At 43.9% G+C, this 8,801-nt stretch overlaps 1 pseudogene; it reads left to right on the top strand.

Annotated features, from left to right (window-relative positions):
- LOC108784382 lies at nucleotides 1–8,801 on the top strand (annotated as a pseudogene).

Genomic DNA, 8,801 nt, shown 5'->3' with positions numbered 1-8,801 from the left:
ATGCGGATAGCTCTCCGGGAGAGTGAAGCTTTTGCTCATCGTCCACCAGAAAGGTGAATATTCAGCCTCTTCTACTATGGAGTACAGCTGCTTGGATTACTTTGAAGAAGCGATAGAGTCCTTTTAAAAAGTCTCTTAACTCAAAACTGGTATTTTAGTTACAGGTGAAGCCTGATAGAAATGGAATGACTAAATATATTGTTATGATTATACAATATGGAACATGACACCTGTAAGAGATAGGAGTCCATCTATGAATGTCTTCACTCAGGTTTGCACAACGTTCACCCAAGATTTATACACCTTTTCATTTAGATTCAATTGTGTATATCATGGGTAAAAGTCGTGTGAATCTTGGGTGAAAACATGTATTATTTGACCCTTTAGTCTTTGTATATGTTATGGAATGACTATATATAGTAAATAAAAATCACATATGTACTAACCCTCTGTACGTTCCCATATGGCTTTGTTTTGTTGTTCAGGTTCCTCTCGGTGCTTCTGCTTCTTGGGGGTGTCACCTCCTGTTCATCCCATTCACCCCACTATGGATTCATCACGTCCCCTAATGTCCCCAAGCTGTATCCAGCCGAAAAGCACACCACCTGGAGTATTGCTGTCCCTGACGGATACCACATTTCTCTGAAGTTCCTGGTGTTTAACCTTCAAGTGTCTGATGGATGTAGCCGTGACTTTGTGACAATATCGGAGCCCCATAAAGCACAGCAAGGAATAATAATAGGTCTTCCGTCTCAGGTTTGCCAGTATCCAAATTCAGTAATGATAATAAGCCCCACATTTACAGTATGAGCAGGCCGATTCACAAACTGCTAATTATCAGATCAATCTGTGACTAGCTGTGGTGCAAAGGGCAGCAGGTTTTTTCTGTGGCACATTGACATACGCACAAACATGGGGAATCTGCCTTGAGGCAAATAATCGGTCTGTTGGAAACACTTTGCACTTTCATGTTATAGATGCCTAAACTGAGATGAATCTGTAGGGTGCCCCCTCTCTGAAAATGCTGTATGCCTGGATATCTCGGGCTTTCTGAGATTCTGATATTGGACAATCATGTAGCCAAGTCCTGATCTGCAAAATCGTTCTGGATTAGTTGCTCAGAAAGGACTAAAGCATAGATAATAAGTAAATATAAGTGCATATGGTTACTTTCATGTACATACAATAGATTGATAGATAGATCGATAGACCGATACCAATAGATTGATAGATAGATCGATAGACCGATACCGAGTAGCGTACTCGGTACAAGTACAAGTACAGATGCTTTTCCAGCTCCAAGACTAGACTAGAGAAAAATTCAAAAGTTAGGAGGCAGCTGTCATTTGTAAGCAGCACACGGAGCTCCCGGGATTGGTACATCTCTGTTATAATGTAGGATTTTGTTTATATAAATATAAATAAAGTGATGCACCGATACCATTTTGTACAAGTACTGATACCTGCCCAAGTCCTCACAGATACGAGTACTGATACATTTTTGTTTATTGTCATGTGACAGTTTTTCTAAAACAATACAGACTAGGGATGTCCCGATTCCGATGCTAGCATCGCTATCGGGACATCCCTAATACAGACCAATTATTTCAGGACAGTGGTGGAGCGCCAGAGCCCGGTTCCAGCTGCAACCCTGGTAGTTCTCATGAAAATGCCAAGTATCGGCACTGGTATCAGAACTGGTAGCGGTGCATCCCTACATACAGTACATATTTCATACATGTTAACTAGTTTACAAGGTATAGGTAAAAATGTGTTTTTTTTTAAATAATTTTGATTGAGTATTTAGACATAACAGGTACTCAAACCAATAGGGTATAGAGACGTATCGTCAGTGGATCGTCAGTGGATATCGTTACCAGTATAACAACAAGCAAGGATTATTTTTTAAAAATGTTTTAAACAGTTACACTACTTTTTCCAATGAGAAGAACAGCTCTGCCAACCTTTACTCAGGCTTTCAAGCTTACTACCAGGCAGTGGGTAGGTAGAGACAACTAGAGGAAATCTAATTCTTTGATGAAATACAAACGGCGGAAGGAAGGGAGGGGAAAGACTAATAACATCTTGCTGTGTGATAAAAATGGCCAACAGTCACATTCCAGAATATGGCTCGGTCTTAACCAAAACCTGGAGGACTCAGTCATTCAAAGTGCAATTTCAGCTCCAAAATTATGCTCTAACCCATGTCCTCCTGCCTCCCATGCCTTGCTATCGGTCAGTGAGATGGACATTACCATGTGGGCCCAGAAGTAAGGGGTAGGAGCTGGGATCCCTCACACTGAGTGGTCAATAGTAAGGGGCAGGAAGAAGGAGGCAATAGATCAAATGTGCTAATTCCATAATTCAGGTTTCTGCATTTCAGGGCTGCAGTTATATTCCAGAAGTTATCTAAAGGCATATACAACAAGTCGATCTAGGTTGCTCCATTGTATATTAGAGGCTCAGCACACTTTGCAGTAATCCTGTCACCACACAGGGTCACTTTTACCCAAAAGGTCATTTTTAAAAGAAGCATTGGTATACGTACCTTTCTGGAGGCCCTTGTATTAGAAAGCCACCACTTCTCCACTCCCCTCCTCGGCAAGTACTCTACACTTCCAGGTTTGCCGAATACTTGCTACCCTGTTGGCCTGCTTTGGTTCCTTACTCTGGTTGTATCTCACTAAGGACAGTGGGGAACAAATATTCAGCTCATCCATTGGTTGAATACTTGCAGCAGATGGGGAGCGGAGATGTGGTGGCCACCAGAAAGGTAAGTATATCTATATCTTCTTTTATAGGTGACCTTTTGGGTAGAGATGACCCTGTGGTGACAGAGGCACTTTAAGGAACAATTAGTTCTCATGATGGCATCTAGGTTAATCCTCCAGGGCCACTTTGTCTTTTCATCTATGTCATTATATTTCTCATCCTGGATTGTGTGTTATTTCTCCTTAGATAATGACGAGTGTGCTTTCCGAGTTCATAAAGGTTCACCACCATGTCAGCAATACTGCCACAACTATATAGGGGGATACCTCTGCTCCTGCCTCCCAGGGTACACACTACAGAGTGACAAGAAATCTTGCAAAGGTATGTCTTATAACAGTGATGTTCAGAATTTTCTTAAAGAAACTTTTAATAACTGTTATTTTTATTTTTGGTAGATGCGGGAGTGTCAACACCTTGACATTCTCTTCTATCCCATGGGGACTCTATTGATTAGATCTCTTTGCTGAGTTCCTGGGTCTGTACACCTGTGTGCCCATTATGAGGGGCTCCCACCATCCATCAGCTGAGTTCCTGGGACTGCACACCTGCTGTGCTGATTATGAGAGGCTACCACTATCTCTGCATTGAGTTCCCTGCTCTGCACACCTGCTGTGCCCATTATGAAGGGCTTCCACCATGCCTGCACTGAGTTCCCTGCTCTGCACACCTGCCATATCCATTGTGAAGGGCTCCTACCATCCCTACGATGAGTTCCTGTCTGCACACCTGCTGTGTCCATTATGAGGAGCTTCCATGATCCCTCCTGGATTTGTATTCATTTTATATTACTCGGAATGTAACAGTAGGAACTGGGACACACAAAGATGGGTGGAAACACTTATTTATTATTTATTTATTTAACGAAGCTGAATAATGAAGATAATTTGTGATGATGACATGGTATTTTATCTAGGTTAGTCCATATATTTTCACAGGTCAGCAGTCATCTTGTTCAGTTCATAACCTACTTCCTCATTTACAATGTATCATTTACAGTCCCTGTTTTGGCATATAAAGCATGAATATGCAAATTGCACATCCAACCCGGTCCACACAGGCCATTAGGGTTGTGCTGTCCGTTTAGCCCCCAGAAAACTGTCCCTACTCCCTACCATGAAAGGGCCAGTTGGTTGCACTTACCTTGCAATTCAAATGTTCCCAGTCCTTCCCTAAAAGTATGGTTAGGCACCACTGACTTTGTTGTACTTGTGTTATGTTATTACATGCCAATATATTTCTCCTTCTTGTGAACGTTCTGGCAACAAATACATTTGCAATAAAAACCCAGGCTTGAGAAAAAAAGGGACACAACAAGCCTCGTCACCACCCTCTACCTACAACCTTCTGGGGAAGCTGGGATGTAATTATTTTCTGCTCTGTCTCTTCTCCAGCTGTGGACTCTGGGATCTCTTCTCCGACTGTGGACTGTGGGGATCCTCAGAAGATCAACTATGGTGACGTTACATTTGGATTAACCACTTATCAGTCAGAAGCCAAATACAACTGCAACACAGAATATTATACCCTGTCTGGAGAAGGTGAGCTCTGGAATAATTCTCCAACTCCCATATTGCATTTTTATTAACATTAGAAGTCAGTTTGAACTTGGATGACAGCGGTGATGTCTGTAACCCTAAACACAACACACAGAGAGCCCTCATACATTGTACATTCTTCTCATGTGCTGCTGTGGGTAACCCAGAAGGTTGGTAACTCATCGAATATATTGTTATACCATGGAGGTGGTAGACAGGGAGAAGACTTACGCAATGGGGGGCACTCTCTTCTGCCGTTCCCAGAAGCTAATTGATGATTAATTCTGTTACCTCTTTTGGGTAATTCTGATTTAATGCCCCTTTTAGATTTTGAAAACTTTTCGAAGTGACCTGCGGGGATACCACAACTCCATGGCTCTAATTTTATTTGGTGGGAGAACCACAATTGTCAACCATGGTCATGGACTGAGAGCCCAACAGTTGCAGGGGAGAGGAGGGGACCCGGCGGCATACCTTATCCCGCCGGGTGAACGTCCCCTCCTCTCTCTGCCAGCGTCCATCACCAAGATGGCCGCCGGCAGGTATCACAAAGATGTCCATGCATGCGAGATGACATCACGGCGGGGTGTCACCCGGTATCCACTCCGGGTGACGCCCGGCCTCGGGATGCCCCTGGTTTGATCCTATTTCGCTTGAGTTCACCCAAGCCCCAAAACTTTGACCGCCAGCCCTTTTTCCTGACCCATTCAGTGGCCACAGTTGCAGCGTGGGCATTACCCACCCCTTTGTGACATATAGCTGTGAGGGGGGAATGCAACTCCATGTAACTGATTGGGCCGGAAGGAGGGGGTGGCTGTCAGAGTTTTGAGTGGGCTTTGGGCAAACTCAGACAAACTGGATTTGCACCAGGCCTAACCTCTTCACTAATAACCACTTTAAGACAAGGATGTCCAGGTACAGGTATGTTCTATGGTCCTGAAGTGGTTTATTGTTAATGAAATTATTATTATTATTATTATTATTATTGTACAGGATGTATATAGCCCCAACAGTTTGCGCAGTGCTTTACATTATAGGAAGACATTACAATCACAATACAATTCAAGACAAGATGGTAAGGAGGGCCCTGCCCATGAGGGCTTACAATCTAAAAGGGATGATGATAGAACTGCCACACCTGGCCATGGAGCAACTTCAGTCAATTGTCCAAATACTTAGAAATTACATATAAAATGTGTTGTAATGTCCAAACCATTCACCCAGTTGGGTGAATATCCTCAAGTCAAAGCTTGCAGTTTGTACCGTTAGTCTATATTCATTATATAACTTTAACTCCAATATGTTTTGTACAAATCTAAGCTAACAATACTTCATCAATGTTCAACTTTGTATTGACCCGACTGTATGTTGTATTTTCCTGGTTTTGCAGAGACCTATTACTGCTCTTTCCATGGACTTTGGGTAAATAGTAAAGGGCAAAGTTATCCTCCCGAGTGTAAACCAGGTGAATGTATTACTTTCTGTGTCAATCTCTGGTGGTATTTATTCCTACGTCTTTTTAAAAATATCTGTTGTGGCAACTGTCACCAAAAGCTGACCTCCGGCCTTCCCTTTAGTCTTGTGCAGTTGTATCGGCTCCTCTTCTGGTTACTCTGATATCACTGCCCACTGTGAGCTTCTCACAATGTGCATTAGAAGCTCCAGCTAGTCAGATAGAGCCCGCCTCATTTTCTGGCTGGAGGATGTCCAGGATCATCTAGCTCTTTCTTAACCAATTTGACTGTCCCTGGTTCACCCCCTTTCATTTATTGGATTTCAGTTTTTTCAATGATAGAGACTAAGCATCACATGCGGGCATTACCTATGGTGGTCTGCTTGCAAATGCAGCCTGCCTAGGAACACCCGCAATTCCAGACGCACCAAGGCATTGTGCAATTTGCATAACTTCTCCCATGATCCAGCCCACTGTTTGTGTCAGGGCTGAGGGTTCTGAGGGTGCTGTGATGTCTTCTGGAAACTGTGTACAGCACCCAGCTGGCCCCTCCCACCAGCCATGATCTGCCTGCATTGCTAAAGAAGCACAGAGACCCTATATTCACTGGGTCTAAAATAAGGTATATAGCGAAAACAGGTTTTGTCTAAAAAAAATTCATTAAGTCCCCGTTCACACCTAGGCATTTTGTCGCTCAAAGGTAAGCATGAAAAAATGCTCCATACAAGGAATCATTTCTATGGCCCCTGTTCACACCTGAAGGTTTTGTCGCGTGTTTTGTCACACTGAGTTTCCCATATTTTGTCGCTTAGCTTTGAGCGTCAAAATGTCTAGGTGGGAACAAGGTCTAATATGTTGATGAGTCGGGAGTGTGACAGTCAGGGATCCCAACAACCTGAAAAAAGCAATTTAAGCGAGGTACGCTTCTCATTTCAGGGAGATGCTCTCTGCCCCCCTTGGGGGGCTAGATTGCTATTGGCTGTTTCAATTTGCCATATCCAATAGCAAGCTGGCTATTGCACCCGCCCACTACTGCTGTCAATCACTAGAAGAGGACCTGATGGAGAACTTCAGGTCCACCTCTGCTGATTGACAGCAGCAGTGGGCGGATGCAACAGCTGACGGAGGTCGGCGTTCTCGACGTCAGAAAAAAAACACGAGATCGCAGGAAAGTTTACTCTGCTAGATAAAGCAGAGTAAACCTTTCCGTGAGAAAATGTAATAGCAGAAGACTCCCGGAACGTCCGGGAGAGTTGGGATGTCTGGACAGTTATAAGGTCTGGGCACCCCAAAACTATTTAGGAAACCTTGATGTCCCCTCAGTATGACGAAATTCGCCACTTCTAGACATGATTAGATCAGACTACCGATTAAACATATTTGATTTTTTTTGAGAGTCTTCAAAAATTCTTCAGTCCCGCCATAACTGCCAGAGCACCAGAGAAAAGTCTAGTAGACAAGTTTCATGTCTGTTTTATGTTTTTTCATGGCCAACCTCTTAATGGGGAATCCTAAAGCACTGCAAGGTTTAAATGCTGTTTTTTTGTCTAGGGTCTAAAATAAAAAAGATATGCTCACCTGATCCTCGGTGCTGCAGTGGTGACCATCACCTTCCTCCCGCTCTGCTCCAGCTGTGCAATGTATCTCGGCGTTCTTACGTCCAGTGCAGGTCAGTAGACTGGTACTGGATGTGAGGACATCAGCAGTACTTAAACTATGGGAGCCCGGGGGGAGAAGAGGCTGTGAGGGACCGGTCTGGCAGCCAGATGGGACTGAGGGTCAGGTGACTATATCTTTTTTATTTTAGACCCTAGACCAAAACAAGCACTTAAACCTTGCAAATTTCGGGGGAAGCCGCACTGCAAGGGTTAATTTTTAATATGCCCAGAGTTCTACTTTAAAGTAAATGTATAGCTAAAAAATTTTGAGGGTAAAAACCCCTATCGAGCTATTTATTTTGCTGTCTGTGTTGACCATTGATGATGATTCCCTGCACTACCTGTCCCAGAGATGCAAAAGGAAGTTAGTGGAGCGCTCTCAAAGTTAGGAGCATCCCCATCCTGAACATCTGTCCTCATTTACCCTTCACCTTTTCTTCTGGGGACAACTCTAAAATTTTGGTTTCCCCCTCATTTTCTGACACTAGTCCAGTGGGGACTCAATCAGCAATAAAAACTTGATAGAAGGCCTAACCCCACCCCATTCTATCCAAAACTTAAGAAAAAAGATTTTGCCTGTAGATATACTTTAATACTTGTTTGCTTTTTGTTTGCAGTCTGTGGCAAAACCACCCTGGAGCTTCATTCCAGAATATATGGAATGGCGGTTCTGAGGCACAGAGCGGGTACTTCCCGTGGGTCGTACATTTAGCCTCAGAAAACATAGGAGGGGGATCACTCATATCTGATCAATGGGTCCTCACAGCTGCCCAGGTGGTCCAAGACATTCCCCAACCCAAACTACTTGCCGGTGAACCCATCGTATAGCAATTGAACTTGACGCCAAGAAGGTCATTCTCCACCCCGACTGGATTATACAAGACAGTGCAGTCAGAAAGAATTATGACAACGACATCGCCCTCGTCCAGCTGAGCCGTAAAGTGGAAATGGGCCCCTGTATCTCTCCAGTATGTCTGCCAGAAAATATGGAGGATTCTTCCCCAGCTGTCAATGAAGTCGGGTATGTGGCGGGCTGGGGAAAGACAAGCGATTACTTCAACAGACTAAGAACCAGAAAACTGCGGTACGCCCTTGTTCCTGTCCGCAAAACCGAAGAGTGCAAGAAGTCGGTAAACACCGACCAAGTCTTTACCGAAAACATGATGTGTGCCGGTGGAGATGGTAAGGACAGCTGTCAAGGTGATTCTGGGGGTCCGCTCATGTTCAGATATGTGTCGGATGAAGTTAAAGATGAAAAACTCTATATTGGCGGCATTGTCTCCTGGGGCTTTAAATGTGGTGATTTCGGAATGTACACCTAAGTGAAGAATTATCTGCCGTGGATTAAAGAGACAATACAGAAGACCGAACAGGAAGACGGTG

This window comes from Nanorana parkeri, unplaced genomic scaffold (assembly GCF_000935625.1).
Source record: "Nanorana parkeri isolate BGI_ZX_2015 unplaced genomic scaffold, ASM93562v1 scaffold113, whole genome shotgun sequence".
Lineage (NCBI taxonomy): Eukaryota > Metazoa > Chordata > Amphibia > Anura > Dicroglossidae > Nanorana > Nanorana parkeri.
This window is presented reverse-complemented; position numbering and strand designations above follow the sequence as displayed.